This window comes from Heterocephalus glaber, unplaced genomic scaffold, assembly GCF_053883595.1.
Source record: "Heterocephalus glaber isolate CG9 unplaced genomic scaffold, H.glaber_assembly_v1.0 deba00001497, whole genome shotgun sequence".
Taxonomy (NCBI): domain Eukaryota; kingdom Metazoa; phylum Chordata; class Mammalia; order Rodentia; family Bathyergidae; genus Heterocephalus; species Heterocephalus glaber.
Window position 1 is genome coordinate 36360931 of NW_028258320.1, and position 24850 is coordinate 36385780.

Genomic DNA, 24850 nt, shown 5'->3' on the forward strand with positions numbered 1-24850 from the left:
GATCAGGTACAGTTAAATCTTCAGTGCTCCTAATATATAACACACTTTGTTAAGAGTACAAAGTTTCCTAAGATGAACAAAAATTTCCACTTAGAGTAACCCAGGGTAGTAAAAATACTATAAGCTCTTACTATGACAGAGTTGGGTATGAACCAACTTGACCTAAGTGTCATCCTGAACAAGACAGAACATAGTTTTCCAGCAAAATAAGCAAAGTGTGCAGGCTTCTGTACTTCCAGCCATCTTCCCTAGGATGCTCTTGTTCCAGATGTAGCAGCCCTACTACCCCACACACTTTACTTGGATGTTCCATTCTTGCTCAGGCCTTCCTTGACTTCTCTGCTTTATATGTATGGTCTACACACCACTCCTACACTCCCCTTCCACTTACCTGCATCATCATCCTTGTAATCATCATCATCATCTTCATTATTGCCAAAATCCTAACCCCTGATCACCTTGTAGCATACATTATCATCTTTCCCCAGCTGAACTGGTAAACTCCACAGTGCATGATTTGGTTGTTCTTATCCCTGGCACCACACTTTCCAGTCAATTTTTTTCACTGCCTATAGTATCTAAAGGAAAACCAAAAAAATGAACCAAAAATTGTTGAATGAAGGAAGTGATAAAGGTCTCTACAAAGTTCCAGTATTTTTTTCACTGGAGCCTCTGAAATTAAAGACCTTTGGATATAAAAAAAGACAGTTAATAGCCAATATTATCTTCAAAGAAGCTATATAAAACCTTTAATAGATTATATTTTTAAAAAGCAATGAGAATAACAGTATCAGAGATCACACAATGTATCTCATCAAGCAGCAAAAAAGGTGAAAGAGAAATAAGTGCTGTAAGTTTAGAGATCTTTCTGGGTTATTCTACATGATAAGACTTAAAAACTTTTTACTCTCTTTTACAGAAAAAAGAATTGGCGAGAGGAGTGAATTTGAAATCCAATTATGGATTACAATGGGATATATATTGTTTACAGTTCTTCACTGCCCAGCTACATATCCCCAACCAGGGCTTATAACTGAAACATACAACTAAATTTTACTTTACTTTGATTCACTTACTTTTACAGAGGGGAAAGCAACAGAATGTGAGAATGTCAGGACAATAATTGTATCTTCAAAATTTTTTCTTAACAACTGCTTTTCTGACTGTGTAGGAGTTTGTAAGTGAATTCATTAATAATTAAGGTTTTTCCACCAAATATTTTAGAAGAAAAAGATTCCATAACTGAGCCATTACTCACCCAGTCTTTGTTTCTCTTAAGGTTTCTATACTAAATTAACACTCGAAAAAATATATAATAAAGTCACTGCAAAAATACCTGATACATTTTCTAACATAACATAAAAAAGTTATTGAGTAACCTCAATGTCACAATAGGACATGGCTGCAATCCCAGTGACTTGGAAGGCTGAGGCAGGAGGATTCCAAGTTCAAGCTCAATCTGGGTAACTTAGCAAGACCTTGTCTCAAAAAGAAAAAGAAAAAAAACTATCCACATCTTATTTGAATTAGTGAACTTTCCTTGTCAACTTAAATTTATTCAATTTATCGAAGATATCATTTATATAGTTTTCAGAAATTCACTCACTGCATGAAAAATATAATTATGTATAAGAAAAGGAAATCTGGGAGAGCTTATGTTCTCAAATTTTGAGCAAAGAAAATAGTGGGTGCTTGAAATAAATAATTTTAAAGCTTTAGTGTATTTATAACATGGAATAGAAACCATTTTTCTCCAATGCCAATTAAAGTCACCATTACAACTTAAATTTTTTTCATGATTAATTGTAGAGAGCTGTCACACTGACACATTTCAGAAAATTAAAACTTCCAAACACAGGTACTCAAAATAAAAAATCAGCATACATAAAACTTCTCAAATATTAATTTTAAAATTTCAAAATATAATTTGGTCTTATGAAAGTGTGTAGCTGATAAATCAGTTTATTGGTCCAACTGACATGTTTATTATATTATATTTCTGGTTCCTTTCATAACAAATATTGAAAACACATCACACTATGATCTATATTAAAAATTATTCATTAGCTTAAATCAAACGAAATATATTTGACATGTCCAAGAATGTATGTTCTAAGGTAATGATGACCTGGGAGGGCTACCTGCAGCAGTATCCTAGTGTCAGGAACAGGAAGAGCAGATCCTCTGTGAAAAGTTTATCTAACATGGGATTCTGAACAAAAGGGAAATTAAAGTTCACAGCAGAGTATGTGATCCTTGGGCTAGTGAGAGGCATACTACGTACGTGTGACACACTTCTGTCAGATGGCAATGCTGCTCGCTATGCATACAACCTATTTAGTGCTCTGAACACAGAGTCAGCTCAATTTTCAAATCATAAACTTCATTCTGTAGATCTGCACATGTACATTTAACCTATGACTTTTAACACATCTTCCTGAGACTGTTTTTTCTTTTATTTAATCACTGGCACATTCTAACTGAAACTATTTTCACTTAAAGTTACATTCTACTAATTCAGAATCAATGAAATAACAACATAGAGTGTAAGAACCAAGGTACATTAGTGCCTTTCAGGATGCCATTATATGGGCCCATGGCAAATATAATGTAACAAATAACATTCCCTGGTATTTGGAGGGTTACTTAGGAACTAGTTTCTACTTGGATACAATTATATGATACAGTAAAATATTACACAATTGATAAATCAATAAATAAAAATAAAATAATCTTAATTTAATAAGTATCTCTAAGACATGACAGTCTTGAGTGACTTAGAAATATATTATAAGAGATTATTCTCCACCTCACTACTAACCTATCCAATTGCATATAGCAAACACGGAAATTACAAAAGGAGGCTGGGCTATACCTAAATTTTTAATAATCTTTTGAGCTCTGCCCTAAATGTCTTCCCACCTACCTATTAGAAACACCTACTAAAAACAAAGCAACAAGACCTTCTATTTTCCCAGAGTGACACGCTAGACACTTTATTCTCCTAATAAAAATAACTAAAGCAGAAAAATAAAATGTAATATATTTCTAAACACACCAGTGAGATGACAATAAAGTAAGGAATTTACAGGGGCCAAAACAAAGTAAAAGTGAAAATGCCAGGAGATAAGAAAGCATGAAAGCCAAACCCTCATCACCTTGAATTTGCATTATAAAATTATATGCAGCATGAGTAAGAGATCAAACTAAGACCACTCAAGCTAGTAAGTTCAACAGACTCCTGCAAAGAACAAGACTATCACAGCACTACATCTTCACGCCAGGAGTGCACTAGAAATACACCTGCTGCACCAAAAGAGGAAGGGCTTTTTAACCTTAACACCTTCAGGAGATAAGAAAATATCCCTTTAGAATTCAGCACCAACAACTTGTCTTCTATGTAGTTTTGTGATCCAAATTTACACTGTGTACTTGAAAATACCTCAAGCACAGAATTTAAAGACTGCCTAGATGGATAGAAGCAAATTTGATCTCTGGGGAAAATCTACCTTCAGTCTACTCCTCAAAGTATGCACACAGATAAAATCTTCAGGGAGTATGAGCACAGAATCAATAAATCATAAATATAGAAGCAAATAACACACCATGAGAGCCAACAAAAATGGGCAAATGAATCAGATCTAAAGACGTCAAATCCTGGAATTATCAGCATAAATAAGTACATTTAACATACTTCAATGAATAAGAGATGTGGAGAAGAATAAGAGTTTAACTTTAAAAACACTAACTTGAGGGCTGGGGATTTAGCTCAGTGGTGCCGCCACCTGCCTCACAAGTGCAAGGTCCCGAGTTCAATCCCCAGTACCCCCCCAAAAAAAAACTAACTTGAAAAAGGGGACCAAAAATAATAGTTAAAAAATGAAAAAACCCCATACTGTCTTTCAACATATTTATCAAGCATCTGTGTACTATGTGAAAGACCTTTGCCTGGGATCTGGGGATAAAAGAATAAAAAAACAAACTATAACAATATTAAAAATAGAAAAATCCTCTTTGGCAAGGATGGTTTAAGGAGCAGAACAGAAAAAGCCAAAAAAAGAAGCAATAAACCAAGAGACAAATCCAAAGACACTAAGTATATATAAGGACATCAAAAATATGGAAGACAGACATGGGAGAAAAAGGGTAATATATATCTTATTCAATCTCCAGAACAAAATAATAAAACTGGGAAGAGGCATTATTCTTATAAATAATGATAGAATTTTCTTAATATCAATCTTCAGACCCAAGAAACCGAAAGAATTCCAAGGAGGAAGGGAAGGAGAAAGGGCAAGGGAGGGCAGTGGAGAAGATGGGAGAAGAGGGATTGGGAAGAGGGAGGCGAGGAGAAAGAGAGAGAATATGAATGAATATTTTCTTACTTACATATACCCAAGCTATCGACTACCAAATACAAAGCAAACTCTAAGGAAACTAGAAAGAGAAATGAACTATTGAAAATGAACTCTGAACATCAGACAGGAAGGACTCACACAGTAAGTTTTCCAGACAGCAGCTTGAGTAAAGGCCCAAAACAAAACAAAAAAAAACAAAAAAAAAAATAGAAGGACCAGGTGAAGTTGAAGGTCTGCAGTGAGTGTAAGGTGAGGAGCAGGTCACAGAGGGCCTCAAATGCCAAGCTAAACAGTCTGGCCTTTATCCTAAAATCAATGGACAGTCATCCCTCAAGGTTCCAAAAAAGGGAGCAGAATTCTGAAAGTAGCACGAAACCCTAACCTATCCGCTATGAGCAGAGGCAGAAGGGGAAGGTTATCTAAATAGACCAGCCAGGTCTAGAACACCCCTAGACTGGTGATAGAGTAATGAGAAGGGATAAAAGGATACAAAAGCAAAGGACGGGGCGGGGGGGAGTGAAATCTAGTGACTCACTTAACATGGGCAACTTATAAGTCTAAGATACCTGAAAGAATCAGTTCAATTTCTGTATTTTTTTCCTTTTCTTTTTTGTACCAGGGATCAAACTTGGGACCTTGCACTTACTTGTGAGGCAGGTAGCGGCAGCACTGAGCTAAATCCTGGGCCTTCAATTTCTGTACTTTTTTTTTTTTTTTGAGTACTGGGGATCGGAACTTGGAACCTTGCACTTGCAAGGCAGGCAACAGAACCATTGAGCTAAATCCTCGGCCCTAATTTCTGTATTTTCAACCTTTAGAAGCAGTGTATCACAATTTTTCTTAGGAATGGATTTGAAATTTATTTTACATGTTATAGGCCAGGGCTTATTATTTTAAAATTCTATTTCAACAAACTACTTATAAAAACAAATTATCAAAAAAAACCCCAAAACAAATTATCTCAGATTTTACTATTGAATCTGACTCTTATTTCCTGATTTCCTACAGAGAACATATTTTGATATGGGGAATCTCGACTCTTCTCCAAATTATTTAATGAAAGTTTGTGAATATAAAAATATATACAATGCAACAAGTAAATAGCCAACTAGAACACAAGTCGTACATTTTAGATAAATTTGCTACTCCCAAAACATTGTTTCTCTGTTTTATTTTCTTTATAGCAGCATATCTGAAATGCTGGTTATCTACTTCTTTATTACTAGCCTCTCTGAACCATTCTGCTCCTCACCTATTGGATTATAAATTCTGTGAGATCAGAGATCTTGTCTACCTTCCTTAGTACTGTAGTCTAGTAACTAGAATAGTGCCTGGAACAAAGTAGAGATGCTGAACAGATATTTGATAAATAAATGACAGACTGAATGACTGGACTCAGGGTTGCACAATGTGCACTTGCAGGGATGACATTCATTTATGTGTTGTTGAAATGTGACTGTCACTCTGATATTTGTGCAGTACACAAAAAATGCAGATAGGTACTGTGGTAGGAGATAGGCAGAAACTATGGCAACCAGCACACAACCAGCTCACCCCCTATTTGACTCTAACATGTCCTGTTATATTTTCAGACTGGGCATAATTTGCCTCTTTCCTGATGGAGAAAGCAAGTAATTTTTCTCTCCAGTTTTTCCCCCAAGACTAAGTTCATTCTTTGAATGTGTATTCAGGTTAAGGTCTTCCTATGCTGATACCCTGTATCAACCGCCCTGTAATTAAAGTTAACGGTTTTAAATATTGATTAATTAAGGATTTGTTGTGCCAATTATGAATTTACCATTGCAAATCTTTTAGTCAGTTCCTCAGTACTTGTAGGTTAGAAATATTTCTAGAGAATTTCTTTAGTCAGTCAACTGAGCTGGGAAACAAACCACTATAAAAGTTCCTAACTCAGGAATGGTCAGTTCTGTGATTCACCGATATCAATCTTCAATTTAAGAAAGCCCATCCAAAATGCTTTTTAAAAGTCAAGAAATAGATAATGAAGACTACACAGATTGCCAAGCTAAATCTCATGTACCCCATCTTATGGAAAGTACACCCTTCCTGGTAATGTGTATCAATTAGAATATAGAAACTCATTGCTGAGGGCTTTAAAGAAGTTATAATTTCCATCACTAACTAATCTTGTCACTAAAAGGCTACTTTCTACCACAAGTCTCTATAAGGTTATTCTTCATTACTCCTAACTCTCAGATTTGAGGCACCATTCTATGGAAACCACTGTGCTAGAAGCAGGTCCGTACGACATTCCAACTGGAAGGTCTATGGTGAGAGCCAAACCCAAGAAGTGCTTTCTGTGTCACTGCAGAATAATGACAGATGTGATGGAAATCTAAAAATACTACTATGTGAATATCCATTTCCTATCTCATTTTCATGTTCCCTGGGGATCTACATGCTACAGTGATTTTCAGTCTTCCTTCAGCAGCAGATACTTCTTTCAACAAAAATGTATGAAGTTCACTACATAAAGCATATAAAAGTACAGCTGTTGGCTGATGGGACCAAAAAGAGCCCAAAGGCCTTGTCCACAACCCTTAAACAGCCAAGGGGATAAACCAACCAAGTCTGAAAACCAATGGTCTGATGAGGATGAGGATGATTTAATTTGATAATGAGGTCTATCAAAGAACAATAACAATACATCATAGTCCTAGTTTCAAAAGAGCCTTTTCTAAGAGCAGTGTCTCTGATAAAATGTTCACCCATCTTGCCTGCAACTATAACTTTTCAGTTTCATAACTCTAATCTCTAGCATCACAGCATTCAGCAGCTTCAGGGGAAGCCATATGCGTAATGCTTTGTGAATGCTTTCCAAAACAATGCAAGAGTAGCATGCCTCATGGGGCCTGGGGCTTCCTCTGATCTGTGTAGCTGCCTGACTCAAGGTTTGACCCTTTGGAAGTATTTAGCAAAAAAATATTTTAAAAATTAAAAATGAAGAGAAGAAAAGTTTAACTAACTAGTAGGCCTATAACACCTGAAAATCAAGATCTCATCTAACTATGTAAAAGTTACATGGTATCACAGATGGGCTACCTGGAAGAGTAAAAAAGGTAGTTCTAAACTCAGTCAGAAAAGAACTTCCAGTGTTCTACTAATGCATAGCCTTGCACTGAGAAATTTACAAGTCAGGTTCATTGGATGATAGGACAGAAGTTTTTGAACCTAGATTGTTCTAACCATCATTAATAACCATCATTAGTTATTTTAAAAGTTATATGAGAAGTAGTGGGAAATATGGAGTTATGAATTTTATTTTAATATATCTGTCCTACCACTGTGACTTAATCTGGTGAAATTCTAACTGAACTGAAGAAGGATGAGACCTACCTAACAGCAGGACCAAATTGTTTTTTTTTGGTTTTTTGGGTTTTTTTGGTACCGGGGATCAAACTCGGGTCCTTGCGCTTGCGCAGCAGGCGGCGAAACCACTGAGCTAAATCCCCAGCCCCAGGATCAAATTGTTTATGTTATTACCCATAAGGAGTACTTTATAGTCACAAAAAGTTGGTAAAAAAGCACATTTAAGCATGTGGAAAATGCTGCAGTTATATCAAGTAAATATAAATATAAAAGACTATGATTTTAATTTTTTATTTTATTTTAAATGGTATACAAACTTGCAGGAATAAAAATGAAAGCATCTATACCAAAATATTACCAGTGCCCATCTCTGGGTCATGCTTTTTATTTTGTTTAAACTTTTCAACGTTTACCAACTATCTGTGGAGAATTAGGGAAAACTAAATACATTTAAAACAAAAAGAAATTTTACTTACTGATATAAGTATACTTGAAATTCTGAGACTGGTATGTAAATGCCAGATCTGCCCTTAACAGTGACTGTGTGGTGAAATTCCAGGGACAACTTGCTTTGGTTTGAAGGCCTCAATGCAAATGCTCAGGTGAAGCAACCTAATTGCTACTGGCAGCCTGGTAAGGCCAGGGGAGGAAATGAAGTACAGCCCAAGGGAAATGCTTGGCAGTCCTCAGGAGCCACTCAGTCCATCAAAAACCAGAACCGCCACTGCCATGATGAAGTCTCCATAGTAAATAGAACCAGGCCCACCTAGAAGCCCTCCTTTCTATGAGAATGAGGTTTACATACTGTTTAAGACTGCTTTTGTACGAAAAAGAGGAGAAAATGTACTGTATTGACTCCATAGTACAAGATTGAGACTAACAAACAGTGCTGGGTGTCATTTCTGCCACTTATTCTCTGGGAAACAATAAACAACCACTTAGAACCTTTTCTCATCTACAAAAAGAGACTTATTTAATGCATTCACAATGGTATAATCATCAAAATGTAAAATACTTAGCACAGGACTTATCTCTAGTGTTTTGTACTGGTAAATGGAGGAAAAAAGCACAAAAATTCTAAAGAAGTTAGGTGAGATATAGTAAGACATATGGTATCCCAAAAGAAAAGAGCTAGTACATTAAAAGCCAGACATCCATTAAAGGTCATAAGACATTTGGAAAAGAAAAAAAAAAAAAAGCGGTGACCCTGACCTCCATTATAAACACTGAGGAGACAAAAACTGAAGGCAAGAAAATTAAGTGGGCACTTAACATTAGTACTTGCAGAGCTCAAGAGACAAGCAGGTCAAAGTAAATGACTAACAGGGAGCCAATCAATCCAACATAGTCACTGCCCAATCAGAAGCAGCCTTGATGATGCTCATGGTACTAATAAAACCAACAGCAACAGACAGTTCAAAGGGCATGCATTTGCTGAGCTTTGATGTGAAACTGCTTTGCTCACAGGACAGAATGCAATGAGGTCTTTGGCTGGAAATTTCCTATCACCTACATCCGGCCTGAGTCAAACGTCATCTGTCTTTATTGTCCTTCAAGACAACAGGAAAGACTTTTGAGGGGTGAGTCAGAGTAGCTCCAGGAAGGAAAAGTGACCTCCCAGCACACTATCAAGTGTAGAGAACAAGAGACAGTGCATCTCTGAGATCTAAGACTGGCCTCCATTCTCAGAGGACAGCCCGCCTGGACTCAGGACAGTGGAGTGGGCCACTCTCTGATATTACATACCTCTGGCAGCTACTGTTCACATCTATGGGCAGGTTCCTTGGCAGTAATTTCCATGCACACTTCCTGATGTAGCCTCTTGTCTTGTATTTCATACGTTTCTCAATCAGACACTTTTGTACATTCCCAAGGATTCAATGGTGTTCCTGAAATAGAGGAGTAATTTAAACTTAACTTCAAAATAGAATCATAGAATTTGAAAACTAAAAGAATCTCACAAATCCAGTATAGGTCATTATAAATAAAAGCATTAAAGACTGGAAGCAAAAAATTCACAGTGGGCCTTTTCTATCTCCCACTTTCATCTTTTCTTTCCTTCTTAGCATTTTAATTTTTACTTTTCTTATTGCCATAAAACATACATAAAACGCTCTCCACCACTTTTTCTTAATTAAAAAACTAAGTCTTTTACTCTATCACAAAGAGGTGTTTCTCCTTTTATATATTTATCAACTATCTTTATTTATTTTTTTTGGTACCGGGGATTGAACTCAGGTCCTTGCGCTTTCAAGGCAGGTGGTGGAACCACTAAGCTAAATCCCTGGCCCTTTTATCAACAATCTTAAATAGTTAATTATCACAAATTAATCATAGTGTTTCAAACTGAAAACAAAAGTAACTTACCCTCTTCTCAAAACCCCAGAGAGAGAGAGAGAGAGTGTGTGTGTGTGTGTGTGTGTACATAACCAGGAAGCTAGAGGTAATGTTGTTCAGTTCAAACAGAACAGAGTATTATTTATTTAGCTCCTCATTCACAACTTATATTTATATGTGAAAGAATGTAGAATCTAATAGTAGCTACAAAGGCAGTGGCTTTTGACAGTGTTTAATCAGCAACATTCATTTATTCTCTATCTCGCTACTATAATCTCTATGAAATAGACTTTTAATCTTTTTAGGCTCATAATAAGGCCTATATCACTGAATATCTGATAAAAACTAAGGCTGTTCTTCTCTCCCTATTCATATTTCAATAGAATTATTGTCTCTGTGAAGCCATCTCTGGACAGATGAAATCCTAAGGGATTCAATGAACAAAATGAAATAACTGATATCTTGAGCAAACTAACAGGCTTAATTTTATAAAAAACAATTCTTAGAATAAAAGAAACCACCCTTTTGATAGTCCTACAGAACCTAGTTATGCCAGGCAATCCCCTATCTAATCATTTTTATCCTATCTATAAGAAATCATGCTACTCCTATAAATAATCAAATACAGTCACAAAAAGCAATTTTTATAATATTTTTTAAAATTCTAAATAACTAGACTCCCTTGCCATCAATTTAAAAGTATGCAATTAAATCTTCAAATAATATATTTACATATTACAAAGAAACTATCCCCTGATCATACCAATGCAGTTTATAAAGCTAAGGGTTTATCTCCAAAAAAAGAGAAAGAAATATGATGTTGCCTTAAATTCAAAACCTCTTCAAGTCTCATATTGTTTCATATAATAATAATCTGTTTGTTTTGAAAAATGAAATAATGTTTGGAAAGCAAACTTAATTAATGTTTTCTTTGAATACACACAGGTGACTTGACAAGCTAGTTATCAAAAAAGAAAGCAAAGAAGACAGGCACGGTAGCACATGTCTGTAATTCCAGCATTCTGGGAGGCTGTGGCAGAAGGATCACAGCTTCAAGCCCAGCTTGTGCAACTTGGCAAGACATGTCTCAAAACAACAAAATAAAAAAGGGTTGGGAATACAGCTCAGGGGGAAAGCCCTGGGTTCACACCACCACTACCACACACGAAAAATAGATTTAACTATTTTTTTTTAAGAGGTTGTACCTCACAAAAAGAAATATGAGGCACCACTGTTTCAAAAGCTTTTAATTTTAAAATGCAATACAAATTTGGGGCTTACAGATGGCTAACAAAATTAGGACTGTTTATCTCCACTTCCCTCTAACTCTACATAAAAATGACAGTAAAGAAAAAAAATGACAGTAAAGAAAGAAAAATATATAAATTCACAAAGACAAAAGAAACAGAAAATTGCATCAGTGAAGACAATATAAACCCACGGTATTTTGCAAGCTAAAGAGCGGAGATGACTGAATGCAGGGCCTGAGAAGCAAACAAAAAGCCAGAAGATGTTTCCAAAAACCTCAGGAAAGGGGGCTTCCGTTGGCTCAGAGGGCAGGTGTAGGGGTAGGACTGGAAAAAGCAGGTGTGCATAAAAAAATACCCTTTCATTATATATAAAAATCACTCAAAATAAAGAACTAAAAGTAAGATCTGAAACTATAAAAGTCCTAGAAAAAATAGAAAAGCTTCATGACGCTGTACTTGACAAATGATTTTCTTGGATATGACATCAACAGCAAAGGCAATGAAGGTAAAATAAATAATTTGGGACTCTGGCAAACATAAAAGTAAGAGTCTGGGCACTATGACATATTCCTGTAATCCGAGCTGAGGCAGGAGGCGGGCAAGTTTGAGGCCAGCCAGGGCAATTTAGTGGGACCTTGTCTCAAAATTTGAAAAATGATTGGGGGTTTAGCTCAGTGGTAGAGCACATTGAGTCCAATTATCAGTACTTCAAAAATAAATAAATACACATACATAGGTAAATAAATAGAGCTGGGGATATAGCTCAGTGGTAGAGTACCCCTGGGTTTAAACCCCAGTGTTGCAAATAAAGGGAAAAAAAGGGAAAGCTTCTATACAGCAAAGGAAACCATCAAGAGGGGAGAAAAGACAACATATAGTATGGGAGAAGTTATGTACTAACCTTGCATCTGCTCAAGGCATTAATAACCTTAAAAACTAATATTAAAAAATTCCTACAATTTAACAACAAAAAAGCAAATAACGCAATTTTAAAAATGGACAAAAGACTTGAATGGACATTTCTCCAAAAATGTTATACAAATGGTCGATAAGCATAAGAAAAGATGTTCAACATCACTGGTCATCAGGAAAACATGAATCAAACCTACAATGATATAACCTCTCATGTTATACCCATGGCCACTACCAAAAAATAGAAAATAATAAATGTTGGCAAAGTTTTAAAGAAACTAGAACTGCTGTACACTTTTGGTAGAAATGTAAAATGTACAGTGACTATAGAAAACATGGAGATGAACAAATTATTAAAAGTAGAACTCTCATATGACCCAGCAATCCTACTTCTGATGTAAATCTGAAATATTTAAAAACAGGGGCTTGAAAAGATATTTGCATGTCTATGTTCACTGTAGCATTATTCACAATAGCCAAGAACAGAAGCCACCTAAATGTTCACTAACTGACAGCATTCAATGTTTAAAAAGAAGAAAATCCCATCATTTGCTGTAAGATGGATGAACCATGAGATCATTACACCAAGTGATATCAACCAGAAAAAGACAAATACTGCATGATTCCACTTATATGACTTAAGAAACAAAGTAAAATTACGATCATCAGAGGGTGGTAAGAGGGAAAAGCTGTTATTCAATAGGTATAGAGTTTCAGTTTTTAAAAATGAAAAAGTCTTAGAGATTTTCTGCACAACAATGTGCACACGGTTAACATTTACTGTACTCCACACTATAAATAGTTAACATGGTAAATTTCATGTTATGTGATTTTTACTACAATAAAAGAAATTAAGATATTGTCCTTGGATTATCTGGGTGGGCCCAATATAACTACAGGGTTCATAGAAGTGGAAAAGGCAGATAGAAGAGTAGGTAAAAATAATACAGTGTGAGGAATACTTGACCTGCCATTGCTGACTTTAAAGGAGAAAAAGGGCCTCAAGCCATAGAACACAGCCAGGCTCTGGAACTGGACTTTCCCCTAGAGCCTCCAAGAAAGAATGCGACCTGTCAACACCTTGATTTTAGCCTAATGAAACCTGGGTTAGACTTCTGACCTACAGAACTGCTAGAAGAATAGACTTGTACTGTTTTAAGCAAAAAATAACAAACAAAAGCAGTAAGAACCCCAGATCCTTTCTCCCATCTGGAAAAGCCAAACAAACCATCCCTATTCCCATAAAAGGCGAAAGGTACTCTATAGAGAAAATGGTACAGCAAGACTTCAGACTCGGGGATAGCAGAAAAGATTGGAATAGTCTCATTTAAATCTAACCAATACAGGTGTGGCCTGCATGGCTCCCCCAAACCCTCACTGTCAGGCTGATACCCCTCAGAAAGGTAAATAGAGGATTTCTGTTTGGAGAAACTGAAATGTCAAGAAAAACAAAAATCTACACATTCTGATGAGTAATGGCCAGGTTCCTCCCTGCCTGAAGACTCTCTAGGGGAGCCCACCAGACAATCAACTTCTAGTCCACAATTTATTATCTCACTCTTAAATATAAGTACACAACCATTCATTTCAGAAAAACCTTTAATATTAAAATCATGATTCAAAACAAGCAGATAAAAAAAATATTGTACACCAAAAACAGCAAAGAAATAAACAAAGAACAATTTCAATTCCCAAAGGAAATGAAAACATACTGCAGCTGTAAAACAAAACCAGATGCTATTTGCAAAAAGGAAATATTCAGACGCACCAAAAAATTAAATTAAAAATTATAAACATGGTAGATGAAATTAAAAGTTCAACAGATACTAAGAAAACCTCTCAGAAAGTATAAAACAGAAAGATGGAAAAATAAAAGAACACAAAGAAGTTAAAGTATCAAACTAGTAGGTGAAAACATCCAACTAATATACTAGTCAAAAACAAAGAAAGTACATAAAGAAATTATCAAAAAAGCTATAAAAGAAAAATTTTCAAGTTGAAGGACACAAGCTTCCAAGCTAAAAGAACTACAAACAAGAAAGACACAAAGAGGAAAAGAAAAGGAAAAAAGAGAAAGGAAAGGATGGAGGGAGGGAAGGAGGGAGGGAGGGAGGGAGGGAGGGTGGGCAGGCGCGCAAACAATAAAGTCCACCAGTCCAATTTGAAATTGCAGAATTCTGGGGATAAGAAAAATATTAAACATTTTCCAGAGACATAAAACACTCCACACACAACCAACTGGGAAGCAAAACAGACTAAGGCATCTTGATTTACATCACAGAGCTCAGCAACAAATAAAATATGGTCATAATAAAGAAAACTGTTTATTTAAACACACACTGACATGACTGCAACAAGAAAAATGGAGAGACAAGAATAAGGGTACTAAGAGCTATATATTCTGGTTCTTAATGCCTTATTAGATGTATGGTTTGTAGGTATCTTCTCCCATTCTGTAGGTTGCCTATGAAAAATCAATCTTTAGCAGAAAATCAACACATAAGTCTAAAATTTAAAAGAAATCAATAAATGGCCATTAATGCTCATATTGTGTTGTTTAGAAATGGGTAGGAGAATACCAGAAAATATAACTAAAAGAACTGAAAAGGGTTATCTTTAGGCAACAAAATTATTTTAAAAAAATGGAGAGTAGCTATTATAGTACTACTTGAATTATTGAACAATCTATACATAATTACCTCAAAATAAATAATGACAAAAAAGAGAGAGGGAGAAAAGTGGGAGGGAGGGAGGGGTTAGGGAGGAAAGAGAAGACTGATTTAAAGAACCAGTTCTACACAGTTACACAGTTGAGATCTTCAATGTTCATCTACACAGAAAGAATGAAAATAGCAACTGTCTTAACATTATGCATATGGCTACTTGTAGTTTAGAATAAAATTTCCAATTACAGCACCACATGTAAATTCTAAAGGTACTGGATTACAAACAACTAAAATGATACTATACTGTAGAAAATGGTATTGAATGCTTTGAAAATGTGACTCCAATAAGGAAGACACCAATGTCAAATACCTGTGTAAAGAGCTGTGGTAGGAAAAAACATCAGTTATATTTTGTTTTGTATAAACATGTCATTGTTCAATGTACATATAACTAAATTAAATGGTATACACATATGTTTATTTTACTTATATCCCCAAATATTTCTTATATATCTTAAGTTTGCCACAAGGAATTATTTCTTTAGATTTTCCTATGGGAATACACAGAAAATAGTAATTAAGCACAAAGTAAAGAAATTAAAAATCTCTTTTACCTGCATCATGTTGTTTTTCTTCATCAGTCTTCCTTTCAATCTAGGGGGAAAATAAATAAATTAAAGTGCACTCTTTGTGTAATGAGCTGCTTATAAGAAATAAACTGCCAGGCATAGTGGTACATGCCTATAATCCCAGCACTCAGGAAGCTGGGGCAGGAGTGCCACCAGTTCAAGACCAGCATGGGCTACGTGGTGAGTTCAAGGCCAGCCTGAACTACAGAGTGAGATCCTGTCTCAAAAAAAAAAGAAAGAAAAGAAAACCAATCTAAAATCTAAGTTAATTCCTATTCACTTCTTGTTATCTATGGGGGAAGGAATGTCCTTTTTCTACTTACCAGCTTACTTCTGGCTGTCTTGGTATTTAGAATAGTAAGTTGCTATTACACAAAGTCAAGCAGAAGCACGTAAATCGAATGCCAAAAAAATATTACACACTAAGTACACCTAATGTTGTAGTATGGATTTTTAAATCAGGTACTTCTATAAATTATCCTCCCTCTATTCAGATAAATAACTGCTAATTTATAACATATACATGATATAAAAAGAAAGAAAGCATATTTCTCAAACTATAAGAATTATAATTCTGGGGTAAAAAGGGAGGAACAAAATGTTTACATTTTCACTTTTACCACAATGCAATAAGAAGCTAAGTGGAATAATTACAGATCACATACACAGGTATATAATCAAAGGACTGACATACAGAATTAATCCACTTCACACTAAAGGCTTAAAAATGCTTCCTCTCCTTTCATTTCATAAAAGACTTTCTTGACGAAAATATGACCCTTCAACACAGACAAGTGAATATATAACAATAATATACATGCCCATGGGGTACTACAGAAAGAGAGCAGGTACTTTCTAAAAAATTAATAAACATTTTATTAGTTTATTACATACACAAAAGAAAAGCCAAAAATCTTGAGTAGCTTAATAAATTTTTCTAAAGTAAACACACATAACTACCACTCTCCCAAAAGGTCACTATTGCCCTGACTTTAAATACCACACATTAGTCTTGTCTATTGGCAAGGTTATTTAAGTATCATTATTATTCATAGATCTATTTGACAGTCGAACAATCCCTGTATTTGGACTAAAATAAAATGCTTTAAGGAAAGAGAGGTAAGTACTAGCTGGGTCTAAGTAACGTCATTTCAGAGAGCCGAAGACATTTTGGCTGGCTGACTGGCTGGTTGGCTGCTTGAGGTGAATTTGCCAGTTCTCCAGAGATCTTAGAAGCTGTTTTGTGATAGGAATGGAAGAAAAAGGATAATGTCCAGGATAAATGTGCTACTGGGCCTTGATGGGGGAAGGTAGGAGCAAAGGGAACAGAGAGGCAGAGGGAGTTTGGCCTCCTTTCCATGGTGCAAAAACACTCTATATTAAACAAAGATAAAACTTGTGTGTGTAGAAGCTAAACTAAGTTACTAATGCATTATTTCTCACCCAACCTTCCAATTCCGATGAAGGCTGTTTTGCTCCTCCCAGCCAACAGGTAAGGATAGTCTCAAAGCAGCAGTAAGGTGTATCAAGTTAACAGTAGGTGAAGCAAATTCATTCCTCTTTAAAGTTTGTATGCAGGGCTAGAGACACCATAAACAAAATGAACAATGTTAACAGAAACAAAGCTATGTGATTAGATATAGAATACATTGTGCTGTTTCTGCCCACAAATCATTTAAAGAAAAGGAATGAAATTTTTAGGATCCAAAATCTTCTAAATTATCAAAAAATCAAATGGTTTTGCCACTGCCACTCATGAAGTAGCCATTTTTCTTTCTGTATCTCAAAGGAGCCGCTTCAAGAGAAACCTTTATACATCCCAAGCGGTACCGTCCTGACATAGTAACTGGTTTAATTAAACTCTGTGCTTTCCCTCTGTTAACAGGTGATACCAGAAGAGCAGGCTGTCCCTTGGTGACAGTCACAGATGTAGACAGATAAACTGCCACCAGAGTTATTGAGGAACCGATGAAACGGCACCTTCCAATGGCATGTCAAGGCCGCATGAATACTTCATTTCTATCATAAATACTTTTGTAAAGTAGGGGTCAAAGGGGAACATAGTTCATAAAGGGAACTTTAGAGGGGAGTGGGGAGAGAAAACAGAGACTTACTTTTAAATAAAGTAGCAGGCTTCCCGCCGCTGCCTGGGGTCAGGAGTTGGGGTTCAGGTTGTGGGGGAGGGAAGTGCAGGGCTGGCTGGAGGGAGGCTCCAGGCACTGAGGGAAGGAGCTGCAAGGGTCCACCCCAGAGGCCCTGGAGTCTGCAAGGAGCCGCCGGCCACTGCCATGCCCCTATGGCCACAGTGAGGGCACTGGTGAGGACATGATACCTCCCTTGAGAAGGCAGACAAGTCCAACCACGACCCCAGTTTAAACTAATACTTTCTCTTCCTGAGCAAGAAATTAAAATGCTGCAGGAACTTTTTAAAATGTGAGCAAAGTTGTTCCAATTTGCTTCAGAGAATGATAGCCCGGAATGGAAAGAACAAGGAACCGGTGACATCAAGCTCCTGAAGCACAAGGGACAAGATCCTGAAGATCTGCACCAACCTCTGTATCAAGCCCTGGATGGAGCTAAAGCCAAGGGCCTGGGTCTGGAATCCCCAGGCTGACGTCTCCAATGAGTACCCCAAGCCGGAGCTGCTTGCCATCTGCTTCCTAGATACTGAGAACGCACAAAAATTTAAAACAAAGTTTGAAGAATGCAGGAAAGAGATCAAAGAGAGAGAAAATAGAGGCAAAAATGATAATGTTGAAAAAGTAGCTGAAAAGCTAGAAGCTCTCTCTGTGAAGGAGGAGAACAAGGACCCTGGAGAGAAGACTGAAGAAAAGTTGGAGATACAATGAGTCTTCTTAACTTCTCTCCTTTTCCTTTCTTTTTCTTTTCTTTTAAAAATTTTGACCTCCCCCTCTTTTTACTTTATCTTTAATTCTGTTTGTTTCTACAAGGGATTTTTATAGAAAGAACTGAATTCCAACACTGAGGCCATTTTTTTGTTTTGTTTTTCTAAGTTTTTATCCCATTGAAGATGACTTCAGAGAACCCATTTCCTGGTCATGAAAATGTACCATACTAACTTTCTTTTCCAGAGTGGAAACACTTATTTATAGTCATCAAAAATAGTAAATAAAAATGCATTTGAAACCTGAAAAAAAAAAAGATAATATAGCAAAGACCTATAGCTAAAAAGGTTTTCCTGCATCCTCACTGGTAAATACAAAATAGTATCTCAATGACAGTAACTATGATTGTCAGACAGGATAATATTTACATTTAATGCTACATGAAAATTGATGTGAATAGGAAAAGATTAGAAACCTCAACTGAATCATATATAAACACTGAGTTCAGAGGCTATGTAACTTGTCCAAAGTCAAAAACTGATCCAAAATGAAGTTTGAGGAGGTGGAAAAGGGTTCCAAATCAAGTCTATCCAATATCTCTAGGGTATAGTGTTGAACAAGACAGCACTGGTTTAAATGATGAATGTATGTACTCAACTCTGCTTCTCAATCTCAAATCACTTAGTGATCTTCTCACTACTTTCTACTTTCAAACTGTTTTTGCTATCATCCTAGGAAAAGGATATTGACATTACTTCCTTCTGTGAGATGGAAAAGGGGTCTTGTTTGCAAGAGGATTGAGGACAGGAAACATAAACAGGCCTGGATGGACAAACTCCAAGGATTACATAACTGTGAACGCTGCTGGGAGCATGGTGGCCTTTCTTACATGAGATCTAACACAGGGAATGCACAAGAAAAACCGAAGGCATATTTTTGCTGTGGACACATTCATTCCATGAAGATACATGAAGTTCTTTCTGGGATCACATGAGTAAGCAAGTTAATTGTTATATTGTGCACTATAAAGCTTCCACGGAAAAAATTACTTAAATTACACTAAGAAGGCTTTGGACTAAGAAAAGGTGAGGCAAGAATCTGTAGAAATTAACCCAGTGACTTTCAGAATATTGGAGCTGGGAGACAGAATAAGGTATCCTTCTAGTCTCAAAAATTCCAGTATAGCAATATTCTTACTCCTATGTGTTTACTACTGGTGACTTGCTCTTAAGAAAAACCTGATGGAGAAGAAGGTTCTAAGAGTAAAAAGGAATAGATATAAGAAATAAGCTGAGGAAGGAAAAGATTAAAGTTCAGAAAATTGTGTAAGACACAACCTCCCACTTAACAAGTTAACATTTGTATACATACTTCTTAGATCTGGTAGGGCAGGACTTTCAACTTTGGGGTAAATCTCATTGATTGGTTGATAGGCAAAGGCTGCCCAGAAGCAACCCTGAGAGACAGTGGTGAAAGTCACTGCCATTGTGCCCGATGGATGTATGTCAGTTTTGATAGCTCCATCCCAAACCCTTTATAACAGTTTAGTTATTTCTTCTCAAGGAAAGATAGCATCCAATTGACATGAATAATATAGAGACTAGTAATAGCATAATATCAATTTAATTATTTTCCATTTAAACCGTACTCTATTACAATAATAACTGCTGAAAACTTTCTCATTCTTACTCATAAACAGAATGTTATGCAAATTATAGCTTAATTTAAGAGAATATAAAATCCAAAGTAGAAAGTTTGTGTTTTCTTCCTCTAATATCTAATTCTCAACAAAGGCAGTTTAACTGAACTTTTCCTTCCTTACCTCTACTTGAAGAAGAACCTTTGCTATCTCTCACAAGGTGCTGAAATACCCTGCCATGTTCTTTAGCTTTGGGGACTATAAGTCACAGTTGCCTACTGGAGTCACCACAACCCATAGACTTTCTCCGCCAGCCGCTGGTATTGGCTCTCTTCATGAAGAAGGACTTTCCACTACCCTCAGAGGGAAGCCTTAATCTATCCTTGACTACAATGCAGTCTTACTTCTTCCCAAGGAATAAACTGAATGTTATCTCCCAGCCCTTCCTCAGATCTGCTACAATGGTGAGATACATTCACGGGAACAAAGCAAAACTGGTAAAAGCCTAGGAACTCAATCCAGTCTGGGGTATAATACCAAAGCAAACAATGGGTCCTCTTCTCTTTCCTACCAAGGGTGACCAAGTGCAGGAGAAAGAAAAGAAACTTATCCCCTCATTAGGCAAACATTTACCATGCCAACGGTGAAACCGCTGAGGTAAATAACAACATCAACAAACACAACCACTTCCCTGTTAGGGGCCAGGAACAACTGCTGGACATTTTATGTATGTCATTTGAAGCTCTGACACAAGGCTCTGAGACTGGCAAATACCTTTTTAGGTTCACTGATGGGACCTAGTATATATGGACACAGAATAGGATCATTCAAACTAAAAGGGTTTTCTATTCAAATTAAATCTTCAAATTATATTTCCCCTTCCCAAAAACAAATCCCAATCCCTATTTTACCTTTTGCATGCTGCCTGCCAATGCCTGAGGTTCCTAGAAATTTAACTGAGAAAATCACAAAATGAGGACATAATTTTCTAACATCACAGTCTTTTTATTAAGGGGCCTTGCCTCCCCTTAATGGAAACAGCTTTAGTTGCTTTTAAATTCCTACACATAGATGTGCCAACATGATCTTCCTTATGTCATTTAATGACAGTTTCTGGAGGGCAAAAGCCACACAATCTCTGTGCTTCTACTGTGACAGACTTTGGTAAGCACTCAGAAGGCAAATAACACATTTTTGTTACCAGTTATATCAAATCAAGCTTCTCAATTCACCAGCAAGACCTGCCTTCACTTTCTACACTGTCATTATTTTTGGCACTGGACTAGCACCTACCTCCAGAGATGTATTCATTGTAGGTTTCTCCCTCTGCAGTTCCCTATAATATCCTCCCCATCCTGTTTCCTACCCTGTTAATACATGCACATTACCTGGCTTAGAAAAAGCAATGAAAACAGATTCACAAAGATGGAAGAACTGTGCACACAGTCTTTTCTGACCTAACAAAATTTTCTTCTCAAAATGCTACACGTATACCCAAAAAGTTTTGGATCATAAGTAATTCTCATGATATTACATTTGAATATAATAAAGCTTCCACTGTATAGACTTACTCTGCTAGTAAAATTCTTTTAACCAAAATAAGATTAAAAACTATTAATCCTTTTAAAAGTTTTCTATACTATGTCTAATCTACTATAGTCCATGTAGCCTCCACTTAAAATAGTACCACTATTTCAGAAAGCCTCACAAGCACATGTCAGATACCAAACATAATCTATATAGTTCAGCAATAACTACTTTAAAAACTAAAATAAGTGCCTTAATTTTTTTAATCTAGATTCATTTAGGTACAGAGAATGAGTGTTTACAGGAAATTAAAGAAACTAGTAGAACAATGAATACTTTCTAATTTAAAATACTTCAAAAGAAAATTCAGTATGAATCATCAGAACAAGTTATCATAATAAACTTTGCAAGTCACAACAGCTATCTTTTATGTTTCTAACAAGCAAAATTTAAAAAATATAAGATAGAATAAGAAATTAGAAGTTTATCCAACATAAAAATAAGAGATGTCATCAAAATGTATGGTGAATGTTTAAATTTTAAAAACTCTATTATTACAGTAAAAAACACATTGTCCTAGCCCCCCTCAAAACACCCCCTCACTTTGAACACACTTGTCCCAACACACTTTTCCACTTTCTGAAGCAGTTTTAGAAGTCCTCTTTTGTGTCTTTCCCTGGCCACCTTGCTGTCTGGAGTTGATTCAAAATATTTACAGCCATTTCTATCAAAGGAAAACATTACAATGTGTCCTCATCCACTTTATTCACTGGTTCTGGTACCCTGTGACTTTTGGCTCTTCTTCAAAGTCCAAATGTCCATGAAAGATTAACATTTTAACCAATTCAAGACATTAAGACAGCTATGACCACACAACTACAGAGGGTGCCAGAAGAAGACTTCCAATGGCAAGCTTGGTGGCACATGCCTGTAATTCCAACACCCCCAATGCTGAGGCAGGAGGACCGCCTCAAGTTCAAGGCCAGTCTGGGCTACACAGTGAGTTCAAGGCCAGCCTGGGCTATATGGCGAGACCCTGTCTCAAAAGAAAAATAGGTGGGCTTTGCCTGTGTTTATCAAGTTCCTGCAAAAGCAAAATGGAGGGGTGCATGTCTAACCTAATGGTCTGCAACCTGGCCTACAGTGGGAAGCTGAAGAGTTGAAGGAGAGCATCCTGGCCAGTAAGTCCTTGGCTACTAGAACCAACCAGGACAGCCAAACTGCATTGCATCGAGCATGTTCAGCAGGACATACAGAGATTGTTGAATTCTTGCTGCAACTCAGTGTGCCAGTGAATGATAAAGACACTGCTCGTTGGCCTCCTCTTCATATTGCTGCTTCTGCCAGCCGAGATGAGATTGTAAAGGCCCTTCTGGGAAAAGGTGCACAAGTGAATGCTGTCAATCAAAGTGGCTGTACTCCTCTACATTACGCAGCTTCCAAAAACAGGCAAGAGATTGCTGTCATGTTACTAGAAGGTGGGGCTAATCCAGATGCTAAGGACCATTATGAGGCTACAAGCAATGCCCTGGGCAGCAACCAAGGGTAACTTGAAGATGATTCATATCTTTCTGTACTACAAAGCATCCACAAACATCCAAGACACTGAGGGTAACACTTCTCTACACTTAGCCTGTGATAAGGAGAAAGCAGAAGAAGCAAAACTCCTGGATATACCCCTGCAAGTGGCCAAAGGTGGCTTAGGTTTAATACTCAAGAGAATGGTCGAAGGTTAAAGTAGCTTGGATTTATTCTTACTTTGTATGTTTTGTTGTCCCCAATGTCCTGGAAACTAATGTACTTGTGCACAAGGCATCATCTGTGAAGGATGAAGTTTTCTTACCTTCAGAATCTTATTAACATGTTATATTGTTCCTGCTGAGATACTTGTTCTACAACCTGCTTTCCAGGCATTGAATAATTGTTGAGATTGCTCTACTGTCGTCACATGTTGTTTTCTATTATTGAGTTCTGGTTAATTTTAAGTGATTGTGTGGCTGTTGTGAATCTTCAGCACCTTCCTGTGTACCTTCTCTCTCCCTCTGAAGCAGAACAACCCAAGTAGCACTAGGCAGGTTCTGTCAGGTGGTTCCAGGTAGATTCTGTATCTTCATATAGTTGAAACACATCCTAACTTGCTTTTCAAGCTCAATAAGAGACCTATACCAAATATTTCCTTTTTTCCAACTGTAAGGCTTCACTTATTATTATATATAAATATATATATTTATTTAGTGGACCAAATTTTAAGTTGGAGAGTATGCTCTAAAATAACAGAGTACAGTATCCTGTGTACCCATGTATCTCTTTGATGAGCTGTTTTCCTCCACAAGATGTTTTGTTTTTAAAAAGGAAATTTAAAAATACCTATGTTGATTCAACTTGTATTGAAAAGAATGTCCAGATTGTTAAAGTGTAACAAATATGTATTTTGATTTGTATTTCAGAACTTTAAAATGTTAAAACAATTGCCCAATTTTTTTTTCAACTCAGACATTCACTTAAGCCTTAAAATTCTAAGTAAAGACATTTCTCAGTTGTGGGTAGCTCTAAAGTCAATAAAATTAGTGAAGCCTGAACTGCAAAAATAAAGAAATAAATAAAAAGACTTTCAGAACTGCTCCAGGAAGTGGCAAGAACAATGGATGAGTATGCTGGGGGGGGGGGGTGTGAAAGATTAATGGCATTATTCCTTTACTGTAATAAATTTTTTAAAATTTAAGCATTCACTTTATCTTTTGATCATCTCTTACAGTTTAAAATATAAAATCCAAGGGCCGGAGATGTAGGTCAGTGGTGGAATGCTTGTCTAGCATGAGCAAGGCCCTGAGTTCAATCCACAGTATCAACAAAAATTTTTTTAAAAAGCAAATCAGATTAAAGGAAAATGTTTTTTAACTAAGAATAAACTAACTTATTCACATTATATTTACAGTACAACTATTTCCATGCATCTTTTTACCACTCCTGGAGTATTCCGCCACACCTTCATTCCCAGTTGTCTTTAAATGCCCTTTTTCTATCACCTGCTACAACTCCACACAAATGGCCTAACTGACTGAAAAACTAAAATCAAGAAACTAAAGGAGGCTGCCAGTTAGGTGTCTGGCTGAAAGGTCAAAGAAGGCCAAGCCTGCCACAGAAAGCAAGAAATGGACTGGAGCCAGTTCCTAACCTGGGATTCATTCTTCTATCCTACCTTCTCAAGTGAAATTCATTTGGCTTTTGCAACCAAAAAAAGTAACAAAGCTCATGACAGCAACCTAGGTTAAATTTTTATTAAATAACTTAACTACTGACATGTTTAGTTATAACATCTTTTTTTTTAACTAATTGGAGGAAACAATTTATGTATC

At 36.4% G+C, this 24850-nt stretch overlaps 1 protein-coding gene and 2 pseudogenes across 23 annotated transcripts in view; 2 read left to right on the forward strand and 1 right to left on the reverse strand.

Annotated features, from left to right (window-relative positions):
- Sgms1 (sphingomyelin synthase 1) overlaps positions 1 to 24850 on the reverse strand; it is a 381142-nt gene that overhangs the window by 169528 nt on the left and 186764 nt on the right. For 19 of the 23 annotated variants that reach the window (XM_087185555.1, XM_087185553.1, XM_087185554.1 and 16 more), the window contains 2 exons: positions 15468 to 15507; positions 9435 to 9577 (listed from right to left, as the gene is read on the reverse strand). The gene's annotated coding sequence lies outside the window, so the exon portion shown is untranslated. Of the gene's footprint in view, positions 1 to 9434; positions 9578 to 15467; positions 15508 to 16930; positions 16951 to 24850 lie in introns of those variants that run through there. The other 4 variants (XM_021239167.2, XM_087185565.1, XM_021239166.2 and 1 more) reach the window with 2 other exon arrangements.
- Positions 17899 to 18331, forward strand: LOC101699752 (ran-specific GTPase-activating protein pseudogene; annotated as a pseudogene).
- LOC101700114 (uncharacterized) lies at positions 22592 to 23230 on the forward strand (annotated as a pseudogene).